The sequence below is a fragment of the Eublepharis macularius genome, chromosome 5 (genome assembly GCF_028583425.1).
Source record: "Eublepharis macularius isolate TG4126 chromosome 5, MPM_Emac_v1.0, whole genome shotgun sequence".
NCBI lineage: Eukaryota > Metazoa > Chordata > Lepidosauria > Squamata > Eublepharidae > Eublepharis > Eublepharis macularius.
This window is the reverse complement of record NC_072794.1, coordinates 92,028,172-92,044,024: the sequence shown is the minus strand read 5'-3', so window position 1 is coordinate 92,044,024 and position 15,853 is coordinate 92,028,172.

The following is a 15,853-nucleotide window of genomic DNA, read 5'->3' as shown; positions in this document are numbered from 1 at the left end:
TCAAGGCTGCCTCCCCGCTGCCGGTCTCTTTAGCAGCAGGAAGCGGAGGCAGCAGCGAGGCTGCTTGGGCTGGCTTTCTAAAGAAGAGTAAGCTGCTTTGATTTAACTTGCTTTACTTTCAGTCATGGCTCTTGAGTGAGTGAGAGAGAGAGGGAGCTTGCAAGCAGGGCTGCTGGTCTAAAAAAGGGCAAACTGCTTTGATTTAACTTGCTTTACTTTCATTCATGGCTCCTGAGTGTGTGTGTGTGTGTGTGTGTGTGTGTGTGTGAGAGAGAGAGAGAGAGAGAGAGAGAGAGAGAGAGAGAGAGAGAGAGAGAGAGAGAGAGAGAGAGATGTTAATTAGTTGGGACAACTGTATGAGTTGTTTTTTCTTTTCTTTTTCTTTTTTGAAATTTTTTTTATTGGGTGAGTTAACATACAAATTAATTATTATACATTTTATTGCCCTACCTATTCCTGTTTCCCCCACCCACTCCCTCCCCCCTTTTCTTACTAGACTTCCAACAGCTTTCCAACCCATTATCTAATTGTATCTATTATTCTAACTAATACATTATCTAAAGAAAAAGAAAAGTATATTATTTTTACACTATTAACTTATTTTTACTTTCCAAATATTATTTCCATCGACAAAGACAACCTATCTCCCCCCTTAATAACTATCCAATGACCACACTTTCCCCCTTACATCACATTTCTTTTCCAAGTATCTTTTAAATTTCCCCCAGTCCGTAACAAATTCTTCTGAGACTTGTTCTCTTGTTTTCCTTATCAATTTATCCATCTCTGCCATGTACAGCAATTTCTGTATCCAATCTTCTGTTGTCGGTATCTCTTGTGTCTTCCATAATTGTGCATATAACATCCTTGCTGCGGTTATCATATAAACATTAGCGTTCTATCTTGGGTCACAAAATCTTCTAAACCCATACATAGCAATAACAATTCTGAGTTTTTATTCACTTTTTTCTGTAATATATCTGACATAACTTCAACCATATTCCCCCAAAATTGTTTTGCTTTTTCACAAAACCACCACATATGATAAAACAAATGTTTTTTACATTTCCAACATTTTTTTTTTACATTTCCAACATTTATCCGACATTTGGCTATTCCCAAAAGCTAATTTCTTTGGTGTTAAATACCATCTATGTATCATTTTATAAACATTCTCCCTTATATTAGTACATGTTGATATCTTTAATGTATTTCTCCACAAATGTTCCCATGCTTCCATTGTAATATCTTTGTTACAATTTATTGCCCACTTTACCATTTGCACTTTTACTACTTCATCTTCCATAAACCATTTTAACAAAATCTTATATATCTTAGATATCATTTTTTCCCCTTCTTGTAATAAACATTCTTCAAATTCTGTATTTTTTAATCTGAATCCTATTTTCCTACAATCTGAATCATACAAATCTTTAATTTGTCTGTACTGGAACCACCCATATTGGAATGGTAGCTCGTCATTTGCTTTAATTTTAATTGTTTTTTGCTCCATTCTCAAAATTTCTTTGTATGTCATCCACTCCTCGCCATTATACTCCATTTTAGGATTTACAACTTCCGCCAGTACAATCCACAATGGGGTTTCTTCATCTAAATATCTCTTATATTTTTGCCAAACCATAAATAAATTCCGTCTCACATAATGATGTAAAAACATAGCATCTGCTTTGACCTTATCATACCATAAATATGCATGCCATCCAAATATTTTATTGTATCCTTCCAAAGCTAGTAACTTATGATTCTTTAATAACATCCAAGCTTTCAACCACACTAAACAGATTGCTTTGTGGTAAAGTCGCAGGTTAGGTAATTGTAGTCCTCCTTGTTCCTTGGCATCATACAACACTTTCATTTTCACTCTAGGCTTCTTTCCTGCCCACACAAAATTTAATATCTTTCTTTGCCATTTTTCAAATTGCTTTTTGTCTCTTACTATTGGTATTGTTTGTAGTAGAAACATCCTTGGAAGTACATTCATTTTAATCACTGCAATACGGCCTAACCATGACAGATTTAAATTATTCCATTTCATCATATCCCTATCTATTTGTTGCCACAGTTTGTCATAGTTATTCTTAAATAAGTCAATATTCTTAGCAGTGAGTTCAATCCCTAAGTATTTTACTTTATGTACCACCTCACAGTTTGTTATCTCCATTAAATCTTGCTGTTTTTGCTTGGTCATATTTTTACATAACAGCTTAGATTTGCTTCTGTTGATCTAAAACCCAGCCACGTCACCAAATTCTTTTGTTTTGTTTAACAGCTTTGGCATGTTTTGCATTGGATCTTCAATTATAACCATCACGTCATCAGTAGGGGTGTGCAAAGCCAGACCGTTTTGGTATTTCTGTTTCAGTTATTACAGAAACAAGAAACCGTTTCGGTAATTGCGAATACTGAAATGGGAAGCTGTTTCAGTATTCATGATTCGGTAATTGTTTTGGTATTTTGGATTGTTTCAGTAATACATTTCAATGGAAAAAAGCCTCCCCAGGATTCCTGGAAGCCTGGGGGAGGCATTTTCCCACTGAATTAAGCCAAACTTGGTGTGGACCTTCATTTAACTCCTCTCTAACTTCCCCCCAAGTTTCAGGAAGATTGGACAGGTGCCCCTGTCCACGACTAAAAAGGGAAAGGTTTTTGCTTACTGCTGCTAATCTCCTATTATGTGCTTGCTGCTGCTGATCTCCATTATTTTCTATGGGGAAAAAATGAAGAGGCTTAGGGGTGGCATTTTGCATGCAAAATGCCCCCAACCCTCAGGGGCCCTTCTCCTACCTTTCCTCCCACCCCCCACCAAGGCTCAGCCTGCTCCCACTTGGGGGGCATTTTATGGCCTCCCAAAATAAGTGCTCTCCCCCCCACACACCTTTCTCCACTATTTCCAAGGTGGGAAATAACAGAGGCTTGTCTTGGCAGGGGTGGCATTTTGCATGCAAAATGCCCCCAACCCTCAGGGGCCCTTCTCCCACCTTTCCTCCCACCCCCCACCAAGTCTCAACCTGCTCCCACTTGGGGGGGGGCTTTCATGGCCTCCCAAAGTAGGTCCTCTCAGCCCCCAAAGTCCACCCCCTACAGCCCCACACATACCCAATTCCCCCCCCAGCAGCCACACACAGACCCAAATCCCCACATTAGCCCCTCACAGACCCAAATCCACCCCCAGCAGCCCCACACCCATAACCCCAGGAACAGGCCGGCCAGCCTTCCCCCTTTGTTCCCTATGCTGGGAACTTCTAAACTCTCTTTCCCAGGGCAATTCTGCACAGCCCAGGGGTGCCACAATGGTGGACACACTTCTGAGTGCCAGCTTGTCCCTGTGAAAGAGCACCTGAACCACAGACACCCTCCCCCTGACACCCCCACCACCTACAGAAATGGCTGGCCAGCCTGCCCCATTGTTCCCTATGCTGGGAACCAACCTCACATCAAAGAATGAAAAATGAATACACACACAATGAATCAAGTTTTAAAAAAATTATTTTCTCACTTTCAAAGTACAATTGGGCAAAGCATCATGGTACATCACATTAGCAGTGCCCCACACAAAAGGATAACACAATTCACTTCACATCAAATAATCTTTAAAAAAATACACTGTTATAAACACTAATACACTGTTATAAACGTTTCTGGAACTGCTTTAGGTTACACAGTAGGAGGGCACAACAGGGCATGAAAAAAGCATTCTAGACAGAATTCTAGACAGATTTAAAACAACTAACTTCAAATCAGAGCATCACCAAAACCACAAGACCTTTCCAAAACACTTTATTTCTTGAACAGCTTTGATTTACACAGCTGTAGGGCACAAAAGGGCATGATAGCAGCTCATTACACAAAAATAACACAACTCAATATCAGAACATCACCCCAAACACAATAACCGCTATAAACACTTTATTTATGGAAAAGATGTGGGTTACATAGCGGGAGGGCACAAAAGGGCATGAAAGCATTTCACCAGACAAAAGTAACACAACTCACTTCAGATCTGAGAATCACCAAAAACACAATTCCTGTCAAAAACACTTTGTTTCTTGAACAGATTTAGGTTACACAGTAGCAGGGCACACCAACAGGCATGACAACATTATCTTTGCCAGAAAATAACACAACTCACTTCACATCAAGTGGCACAACACAAATCCTGAAAAAGACAACTTATTTGCTTAACCCCTCTACACCTCCTCCAGAATAACAAAAAGCACACAGAGACATTTTTTCTTTCAAAATCTCTTTATTTCTTGGCACATGAGGCCATCTCCCATCCTGAGTCCCAAAACCAACACAATAGGGGGAAACCATTGCAACAAGGTCCAGCAGAACCAATGTCATTTCCTGCGGCTATGCTTTCAGTTCAGCCACACAAAGCTGGACCGGGCACTGCCATGGGCACTACTCAGTGGTATTTCCGGAGCAGTGTTGCAGAGGTTTTCCCCCACACACACACCAGCCTCAGCATCTACCTGGAAACATCTGTGAGACATCATCATCAGCTGGTGCCCATCCCCAACTCTCCCCCAACTGTCCCCCAACCCCCCCCCAAGCAAACCCAACAGTAACATTTCAACTTTTGTTTTGTTTTGTTTTTCTTTTTTTTTAACATTTCAACTTTGAAAAAACATTTAAAACATTCAAACAGCATTTAACATTTATACACTGCACATCAGCATCCCATTCCCTAATCCCCACCTAAGCAATCTCAATCTTAACCTATTTCTCCCTCCAGCGGCAATCAAAGTTTATGGGGCATTATTTTTCAGAATAAATTTGGTCCCACAGGGTCTGTCTCAGTACTGGGAGATGTTTTAAATTCCCTTTGGGGAGGGTATTCAAATTGCAGGGTGGATTCCCTTTGCCACTGGTACCTAACCACCCTCCTTCTACTGGCCGGTTTTAACTGCGTCTACAGGGTTTTATGCAGGGAAGAGAGCAATTCCAAAGGACAGGACTCGCAGAAGATGAAGGCCACAAGTTGGGCTCACCTCAGTCACTCTGGAAGTCCAGTCCTGAGAAATCGAAGAGGCGAGAGTTGACCTTCAGGAAGGTCAACTGCTTGACTCTCCATGGAAGAAAGTGAGAGCGATGTGGGCTGACAATGTCGCCCACATGAGAAAACATGCGCTCGCTCTCCACGCTCGTCGGAGGGCTTGAGAGCAGCCACTGCGCCTTGAGGGAGAGGTCCGGCCAGACCAACTCCTTCTGGGCCCAGTAGCTGAGCGGATCGGTGGAGGGCAACTCGCAGGGCTCCACAAGGTAGTCCCTGGCCACTGCCTCCGCCAAATCCTCTCTCATGTTCCTCACGATCCCAGAGGGGCTGAGGGCCCACCGGAGCATCTCCATCTCCATCGGCACTCCGGTGGTGGCTGCAGGGGGAGCTCACTCAGAGGGGGCGTGAGAGGGACCCACATGGCAGGGCCGCTCTCCCGTCCCCTCTGGTGACAGGTGTCCCCTCTTGGTCTGCCTGTTCCTCACCCAAGTACAGAGGGCGTCTCTGGCTTGGGTGAGGTTCCCGTTCCACTCGGCGAAAGTGCCCTTAATGCGCGGGTTACACATGGTCGCCAACATGTATGACTCGTTCTGAGTGAGAGGAGTTAGCCTGGCAACTCTGCCATGCTGCAGCCTTCTCTCCAGCACGCACACTGATGGAACGATGTCAGCACAAGGTGCGTCTCGGCCTGAAAAGGTGGCCAGATTCCTCTGGAGCGTGTGCACCAGGGGAATGATCAGACCCCTGGTCTGATGAGACCACCACAGTGAAGTCCTTGAAGGGCTTCAGGACCTCCACTGTCTGGGTGATGGTGAGCCAATCCTCCCGGCTGAACTCACCCACCTGACTCACACCACGGCTCTCGGAGAGCCACACATGGAGTGCAGCCTGCTTCTCCACCAAGCGCTCAAACATGGCACAGGTGGAGTTCCAGTGAGTGCTGATGTCAGCGATCAGTGCATGCTCCAGCACGCCTGTCCTGACCCGCTTCTGGCACAGTTTGTGAGTGGCTGTCACGCTGCGTGAGAATTGACTCGTGAGCCTCCGACATTTCTGGAGCAGTAACTGGAATTCACGTGTCCGGGGATCCTGGGGTTCCTTTGAGGAGCCCGCCCCAAGCGCATCTCTCACCACTAGGTGAAGCTTGTGGGCCGCACAGTAAATGCGCTCTTGACTCACTAGATCTGCTGCTGCCCTCATGTTGCTGCCACCGTCCATCACCATGCATCCCACGGTGGCGGGTCCCTGGCCTATCCACTCTCCCAACTGTCTCCTCAGGGTGGCAGCAATGTTCTTCGCCGTGTGCGACACGTCGAGAACCTCAGCATGAAGCAGGGCCTTGCAGTAGCCGGCCCGGCGGTCTCCCATCCTTCCCTGGCTAGCTGTAGGCACCTCCCCCCCACCCGGAACCGCCTAGGGTTCCCACCAGTGAGCAGTAAGCGACAGGTATGCTTGCTGCACACTTGGGCAGGTCCAGATGTCGGATATGAAGTGTACAGTTCTCCCGGCAACCCGGGACAGCTGTGCCTTCACATGGTCCCTGGCAGCCCTGTAAAACAAGGGCAACACCGATCTGCTCAACATCGTGCGAGCAGGGACGGCATACCAGGGAAAGAAATCGTGGAGCAGCCCTGAGAAGCTGAAGTCTTCAACTATGGAGAACGGTCTCCCATCCACAGCTACCATATTGACGATGTGGCGCGTGAGGCACCGGCTCGCCCTCTGGATCCCCTCTCTGGGCACACTAGGGCCCTGCTTACCAAGCATCTCCGGCAGAGAGGCTTGACGTCCCTGCCCTACAGGAACCCTTGCTGGGAGAGCACCAGATGAGCCTGCATTCTTCTGACTAGCTGGTGGCCGTGTGGTGCCACTTGAACTCTCCTCCCGAAGAAGCACTGCCTGGTGGTGCCTCTTCATGTGGGTCCTCATCCCAGATGCGGAGAGATGGTTCACATCTCTGTCACGGCTGACAAGCTGCCTACAATGCAGGCACTGGGCAACTCGGGGGTCCTCCGTTGTCTGGAAGTGCTTCCAGAGTTCGGAGGTAAAGGGCTGCCTACGCTTCACAGGAGAAGTGCTCACAGGCCCACCCTGAGACACCTCCTGTGAGGTGCTCTGGCCGGACACACCGTGTCCCACTCTCAGCCGGGCAGGTGGGGATGGACAAGGCTGAAGAGGCAGAGATGTGGGCTCTTCCACCACAGTCTCTGCCTCTTCCTCCTGCACCCTCTCCTCCTGCACAGCCGAGAGAGGCCTGCTGCTGGCCTCAGAGGAAACTGGGGTGGACTGCCCCACCGGGGGTCTCACGGGCAGTTCCTCCAACATCCTCCGGGTTCCTGAGGTGATTGTGAGGGATGGAAAAGTCACATGCCCCACGTCCATCCCAGGAGACAACACATGCTGCCCCTCCTCCAGCAGCTGGCTCGCAACCACTGGAGGGCTGCCCACGCTTCACCGGAGAAGCGCTCACAGGCCTGAGATACCTCCTGTGAGGTGCTCTGGCCGGACACACCGTGTCCCACTCTCGGCCGGGCAGGTGGGGATGGACGAGGCTGCCCCTCCTCCAGCAGCTGGCTCACAACCACTGGAGGAGGAGGAGCCTCAGCAGCAGGCCCCTGCCCAGTGCCAGCCCCTGCCTCAGACACCTGGGTTGGGGGTGGCCCTCCAGCAGCTGCCTCAGGAAAGAGAGCCTTGCGAACTCTCTTCCTGTAACCAGAAGCCAGGCTGGTGAACGGCAGCAGCGCGGGGGGGGGGGCCTCCTCCACTCAGATGGGGGGGCTGCCGCAGCAGTCCCCCTCTCCCTCCCCTCCTCCCGTCTAGATTTATATCTGGCCTTTCCCCTGGGGCCCCTCTCTGCTTTCCTATCTGCCATCTTTTCCCCTCACGGAAGCTACACTGACTACTCAGAAACCCAGGGAAAACAAAGGTTAACTTTGTTTTCAAGACCTATCTACCTGCTTCTAAATCTGTTCTTCTTGTGGCTCTATTACTTGGAGATGGACACTCAAATGTCTTTTTAAGCAACCCTATTTATGTTGGGTAACCTGAGCCTGCCAAACAGCAGAATTCCTCCGGAATTGAGCTGGCCCTAAACCCTAATAACAATTGAAAGCCTTATACACTAACAATACTAGTATACCCGGGCCGGCCTGGCTCCACCATGGGTGCCAGAGATGGGCAGTGGAACCCTAGTTATGGGGGCACTAACGGGAAGCCTATTAACAGCTATACCAATATGTATATATATATATAAATAGAAATCAAATATGACCTAGCTCTCACTAATGCTTGCCCTGCTGATCCCTATTTACTGTTTTAAACAAGCTACGCTTGGTTCCCTATCGATTAAGTTGAGGGCAATTAGCCACTGAATGCCTACAAACTTATTTAACAGGAAAAATGTTTCTGTGGTGTGTCTGTGTGGGGTGTGGATGTGGATGTGGTGTTCTGAAAATGTGCCTCCCCCCTCCCAAGCTAGCAAAAACCCACCCCTATGCCCACCCAAATGTAAACCCACAGACTCACTTACCTGTCCTGCAGTCCAGCAATGTTCAGGCAGACAGGCGTGCAGGCAGCTAGTCCTCTTCTCCTCCTCGAGGCTGTTAAGAAAGGTGGGATGTTAACACAGAGTCACAAATTGTACAACCCCTACAAGTCAAGGCCCAGATCTGTTTTGGGCCTGGACAGGCATAAAGCCACTGTGGAAAGCCAGGCCAGAGAGTTAAAAATCAGGAGACATGCAAGCAGTTGTCCCCCCCCCCCTCAGTAAACAAGCTCCCAGACAGTTTAGTTCCACTTCTTGCCCAGAAAGATGAAACAGGGAACAGCAATCCAAGCCATAAGAAAAGTGAGGCCTACCCTGCAGTGTAGAGCCTGGCCTGGTTTCGGCCTAGCCAGGCCCACAGGGCCAAAGCCACTGTGCGGAGCCAGGCCAGAGATTTGAAAGGCAGGACACATCAAATCAAGCAAATCATCCTGTTTCTCAAGCAGAAATAGTAAGCCAAGCCATGGGGAAAACGAAGGCCCCCCCTGCAGAGCAGGCCTGTGGGCCCAAGGCAGCACTGGGAAGAGCCAGGGCAGAGATTTAAAAGGCAGGAAGCATTAAATCAAGCAAATTGTCCTGTTTCTCAAGCAGAAATAGTAAGCCAAGCCATGGGAAAAACAAAGGCCCACCCTGCAGAGCAGGCCTGTGGGCCCAAGGCAGCCCTGGGAAGAGCCAGGTCAGACATTTAAAAGGCAGGAAACTTTAAATCAAGCAAATCGTCCTGTTTATAGTAGGCCAAGCCATGGGAAAAACAAAGGCCCACCCTGCAGAGCAGGCCTCTGGGCCCAAGGCAGCACTGGGAAGAGCCAGGTCAGACATTTAAAAGGCAGGAAGCATTAAATCAAGCAAATGATCCTGTTTCTCAAGCAGAAATAGTAGGCCAAGCCATGGGAATAAAAAAGGCCCACCCTGCAGAGCAGGCCTGTGGGCCCAAGGCACCACTGGGAAGAGCCAGGTCAGAGATTTAAAAGGCAGGAAACATTCAAGCAAGCAGTGTTGAACACCCCCCCTCCAAAATTATCCTCTTTCTCAACCTGAAAAAGTAACCCAAGTCAAGCCATAAGAAAAGAAGTCTAAACTGAAACATTTTTAGCAGAGGCCAGCAAATTGGCCCAGCATCAATAAATTTAAACAAAATCTGTACCTTCCCTTCCTCCCATCATTACCCTAAAGAAAAACAAATCCTACCAGTCCTCCTCTCCTGATGAATGTCCAGCACAGTTGATCCTCCACAGGCAGAAGTCCAGGCAGATGTCCACCAGGGGCAGTCCAGAAATCCATGAAGGCAGTCTCTCTCCTCTCTCAGTCAGCAGCAACAGAGGCTGACCCTGTCCTGCCACAAATTTAAATCCCCTGCTGCAGCTTCTGCCAAGATTTGAATCTATTGGCTGGAAGAAGGATGCAGCAGTGGGATTGGTCACTCCTAAGTCCCCCCTCCCTTGCCTTAACCCCCCCACACACTCCTACTCTATCACTCCTTCCTGCTCCCCCTCCCCTACCTGGGAATTTTGGCGGGAATCTGCTTGCTTCCATTGCTTTGCAAATGCAAAGTGCAATGCTAGCAAGCAATCACCAGCACCTTGTATTTGCAAAGCAAAAGGATTCCCTCCTTTGCAAGAGGGGTGAGGGGTGAAAGAAGGTAGTGAATCACTCACTCCTTCTCCCCCACTCCCCTCTTCTAAGAGCCTGCTGGAAGCTGTAGCTTCCAGCAGGATTTTGCTAGAAGCTTGCAATGCAAACACCTAGCAAAATCAAAATGGTGATTCTCGAATACCAAAACGATTACCGAAACATACCGAAACATTTCGGTAATCGCTGTTTCGGTAATCGAGAAAAGTTTTGGTAATACCGAAACAAACCGAAACAGGTTTGTTTCGGTATTTTTTCAGTTATCTGATAACCGAATTGCACACCTCTAGTCATCAGCAAATGCTCTTACTTTATATGAAAAAACTTTAATTCTCATTCCTCTTATACTGTCATCTTCCCATATCTGTCTTAATAAAATTTCTAATACCATCACAAACAACAATGGCGATAGTGGGCAACCTTGCCTTGTACCTTTTCTTATCTCCAGTTTTTTCGATAACCCGTTATTTACCACAATTGCTGCACATTGGTCTTTGTATATTGCTTTCACTGCTTGTATAAATTCCTCGCCCATCTGCATCTTTTCCATAACTGCAAACATAAAATCCCAGTTCAAATTATCAAAAGCCTTCTCTGCATCCACAAAGAAAAAGCCAACCTCCTTCCCCGGATGTTTTTTGTAATATTCTATTGCATTTATTACCACTCTCAAATTATCTTTAATTTGTCTATCTGGCAAAAAACCTGCTTGTTCTTCTGCCACAAATTCCATCAACCAACCTTTTAGTCTTTCTGCTAATATCTTAGCAAAAATTTTGTAATCATTATTTGTTAGAGATATCGGTCGATAATTTTTCACATTCAATAAATCTTGCTTCTCTTTTGGTATCAATGTAATATTTGCTTCATTCCACGTATCGGGCAGTCCTTTTCCTTCCAGTATTCCATTCATAACCTTCTGCAACAATGGTGTCAAATCTTTAGCCATCATCTTATAAAATTTGGCAGATATTCCATCTGGTCCTGGTGCCTTTCCCAATTTTGTTGCTTGTATTGCCTCAATAATTCCCAGTTCTGTAATTTTAGCATTTAATCTCTCTTTCAATTTATTCGGTATACTTGGCAAATTTATATTCTGAAGATATTCATTAATCAAATTGATGTCCACAGGTTTTTTCTGATATAATTTGGCATAAAATTTGTAAAATGCTCTACTTATTGCTGGTTGGTCTATCAATTCTTTCCCATCTTCCACAATTTTACTTATTAATTTTCTCTCTCTTTTTTCATTTGCCACGCTAAATATTTTCCAGGTTTGTTGGCTCCTTCAAAAGACTTCTGCTTTAATCTTTTCAGCTCCCATTCCAACTCTTTGTTTTCCATTGCTTTTATTTGTTGCTGTAAAATTTTTATCTCCTGTTGCAGTTTCTTTTTTCCTGGTCTTTTCTTTAATTGTTGCTCTTTTTGGACAATTTTTCCTTGTATCTCCTTTAATTTCATTTCCTTATTTTTCTTGTCTCTAGTATTTAAGTCAATCAATACTCCCCGAATAACCGCATTATAAGCGTCCCACACCTTCTGGATTCACACCCCTTGATCCACATTATGCTGAATAAAATATTTTGTTTCTTTCTGAAGAACATTCAAGTTACTCTGATTTTGGAGAAGGTCTTCATTTATTCTCCATCTTGATTTTTTACGTCCCATTCCAAATGTGATCTGAGCTTATTCTTGGCATAATTTCCACGTCCTTTGTCCATATAGCTAATTCTTTAGATGCCCAAATCATATCAATTCTTGATAATGATTGATGGCTTGCTGAAAAATAGGTATATTGCTTCACTTTTATATTATATTTCCTCTAGATATCTTCCAAATTGTCCTATTTTTTCCAGCTCAAAAAAGGACTTTGGCAATTTTCCTGTTTTGTTTTTAATTGCCTTTGTTTTTTTATCCAATTGTAAATCCACAACAGCATTAAAATCTCCAGCCACTGCCACCTGGTCATATGTCAACTGTTCTAATTGTGTCCCTATTTCTTTAAAAATTTGTTCCTTCGATCCATTTGGGGCATAAATTCCCATAATTAGGGGTTTTTTGGCCTTCCAGGTAAATTCCACCGCCAAATATCTACCATTAATATCACTAATAACCAATTTTGGTTGCAATTCTTCTTTTATATAAATTACAACTCCTCTCTTCTTTTGTTTTGCTGAAGCTACAAATTCCTTTCCCAGTTCCTTATTTTTTAAATATTTAGAGTCCTGATCTTTTATATGAGTCTCTTGCAGGCAAATTATATTACAATTTTGTTTTACTAACTAGTGAAATAGTGCCTTGTGTTTTGAAGGTGAATTAAGTCCATTTACATTCCACGATATTAATTTACTCTCCATATTCAAGGTCTACTTACTTTAGGTAAGTCCTTTTCATTATCTGCCAAGAAAACCTCCATGTCATGCCGTGATTTGATAACTCTTCTCAAGGTTTGGAATTCAAAACTCAGACCTTCCGGTATTTCCCATCTGTACCTTATGTTCAGGAATTTTAGTTTCTGGGTTAATTCTCTATATTTCTTCCTCTCCAACAAGATTCTCCTTGGTAGCTCTTTCATAATTCTCACACATTTTCCCTCAATTACTAATTTTTATGGAATTAGCCCGTATTGTAATCCGTCATGTTTACATCACACAGGGAATAATGTCAGAGTAACAGGCAGCATCTGCAATCTGGATTTTTCAGAGATCTGCTTTCTTGAAGCTTCACACAAAACCAAGTGAATCTTATTGGTCATAGTTATTGATAGCTAGGACTGCCAGGTTTCCTGGTGGGGGATCCTCTGTTCCCATCTTCTGCCCCCTGCCACCACTTACCTGGTTGGTAGGATGGGGGAACACCTGGTGACTAGGCCTAGGGGGCAAAAATCCTCCTGGGCCAGCATGCAGCAGGCACACTTCTTCCAGCTGCAACAATATCACTTCTTTAAGTGGTGTCATTGCACCCAGCAGTGAGCATGCTCCCATGCTTCACAGGGGCCCCAATCCTCCCTTGTGAAGGGCTGGAGCATGCCTCCCATCGGGCTCAATGACATCACTTCTGGAAGTGCCAACATTGCATTTGCTAGAAGCATGTGCATGTAAAGCATGCATGCAAGGACATTCCCCCAAATAAGTGCCATGTCTCCCCCCTCCCTCACATGAAGGGTTAGTAGACCTGGCAACCCTATTGGTAGCTTATGATCATAACAGCATAAGAAGAGCCCTGCTGGATCCATCTAGTCCAACATCCTGACTCACACAGAGGTCAAGCAGCAAATCTGGAGGACCAACAAGAGTGCATTGAGGCCAAGGCCTTCCTTTGGTGTTGCCTCCTGGCACCGATGTTCAGATGTTTACTGACTCTGAATGTGGAGGTCCTCTGCAGTTACCATGGTTAGTAGCCATTGATCAACCTATCATCCATGAATCTGGCTAATCCCCTTTTAAAGCTATCTGTGCCTGTGGCCATCACTACATCAATGGAAGCAAATTCCACATTTTAGTCACTTATTGTATAAAGAAATATTTTTTTTTGTTCATCCTGAATCTACTGCCCATCAACTTCATTAAATGACCTCAAGTTCTAGCATTTGTGGGGAGGGAAAAATGTCTCTCTATGTTCTCAATCCCATGCATAATTTTATAAATCTCTTTCATGCCCCCCTTAGCCATCTCTTTTCTTAAATGAAAAGTCCCAGACTCTTCAGCCAAGGCAAGATGGAAGATGCTACTCCACACTATTAAGGAGACGTAAGCTTGTATTTGCTATTTTGTTTTCCTCTGCTTGATATTTACCGAGACAGGACTATTAAATCTGCATTGAGTGCTTTCCCTGATGGTGGGAGTTATTTTGTTGGCTCTATGAGTGGTGAGACTGGACTTTTGCTATCAGAACTGTTAATTAGGATAATTCTCCTTACGACTCACCAGAGACCTACAGCCAGTTTTACCTGATTATTAAGAATTTATTTTGGACTAAAACTATTGTAATGCTCCCCCCTAGCTGTGAGAATGAAGAAAATAAAGGGCAGAATGAGGAAAAGGAATAGAAATAATTCCAACCCTGATACATTACTCCCCCCTCCCCAGCCTTAAAGCATCAAGACAGCTGTGAATAGATGCCTTTTTAGACTTAGTTACAAATTCTTTCCTGACCAGCAGTATGTTTGATGTTTTGGCTAATGAGAGCGAAGGAGAAGATATTTCAAATTATCTCAAATTATAGAAGACACAGGTGCCTCAGATGAGGGGGAAATTACAACACAGTCTCCTAAGATAGACTGACATACTCCCTTCCTTTGGAGGGCCTTGAATAAGGACTGAAAGAAAATATTTTAAAATTAATTGGTGATCAGTGCTTATTCACAGCCAAGATAGTTAGTGAGATATTCCAACACATTAATAAGATAGCAAGTAAGCTTGATGCTATTTTGAAACTTTGATAGGAGTCATGAAAGAGAAAAGATGAGGGGAAAGGACTTGACAAACCAACAGCCAAGAAATAGGAAAACTTCATCTATTGCTCCCATAAAGTGAACAAAGCCGCTCTTAACTCTACCAGCTGATACAGAGACTTGGGGAAAAGATAAGATAGCCTTGGCAGTGGTTTAAACTTCAATTAATCATGGTCATTGGACAAACAAAAGAAAACTATCTAACTCTTTGTGCTCATTGCTCCGAATTGACTCTTTGGCTATTGATTTAATGGAAGTTGAAAGATTACTATGTACAAGAAATAATTGGAGATTGGTCTTAAAGTTTAATTACTCCACCATTCCCCTTATGTCACTGAAGATGAAGAAATTCTTGGGAGCCCTTCAAATCTGGCCGCAAAGAGTGTTTAGGGAGTCTATAAGCAAAGTTTCTCCCCTGACAAACCAAGAAAGAGCTTCAGTTTGAAGAGTCAAATGCCACAGAGGATCTTATGGATTTTCTACTAGCATGCCTCATGATCAGATAAATGCACTTAGATTTCCAATTAACTGAGGGCCAAGCTACAAGTGACAAATGACACTTGAACAGTAAGTGGATCGAGTGGAGCACAAGAGGAGGGCAAGTGAACAGAGAGAAATATACTTGCCATTCAAGTGCTATGTCTGGTTGACTAGCCTTCCCCCATTGCCGTGGAAAAGACAATGAGCTTATTGAAATTTTGTCTTGGAATATGGCTGCTACCTTTCCTTGTACAAATGTACCTTTTTTAAAGCATAATTTTGATATTATTTTATTGTAGGAAACATGGACAGCAGAGACTCTTGTACTAGATCAGTTTTATTCATATACTCTAGGGGGAGTTCCTGGAAAAGGTCCAGAAGACTGATGGGGGGGGGGGTTAGGTATTCTTGTTTCTACTTCTCTGGATGTGCAATGCATACTAATAGAACCCTTCTCTCGCTTAGCTATGGCATTATTTTTGAGTTGGAAGGAAGGTAGCCTTATAATTATAAATGTATATCTTCCATCTGTAACCAAAAAGATAGATATTGAGGATAGTTATATAACAAAACTGATATGTGAACATCCCAAAGCACAAATCTTACTGGCAGGTGATCTAAACACCAGAACGGGCCCTAATAATAACTAGAGATAGGGACGAACAGTAATATGAACAAAAAAAAGCCACGAACAGCCCAATCTGCTGTTCACGAACAAGCTGTTCAT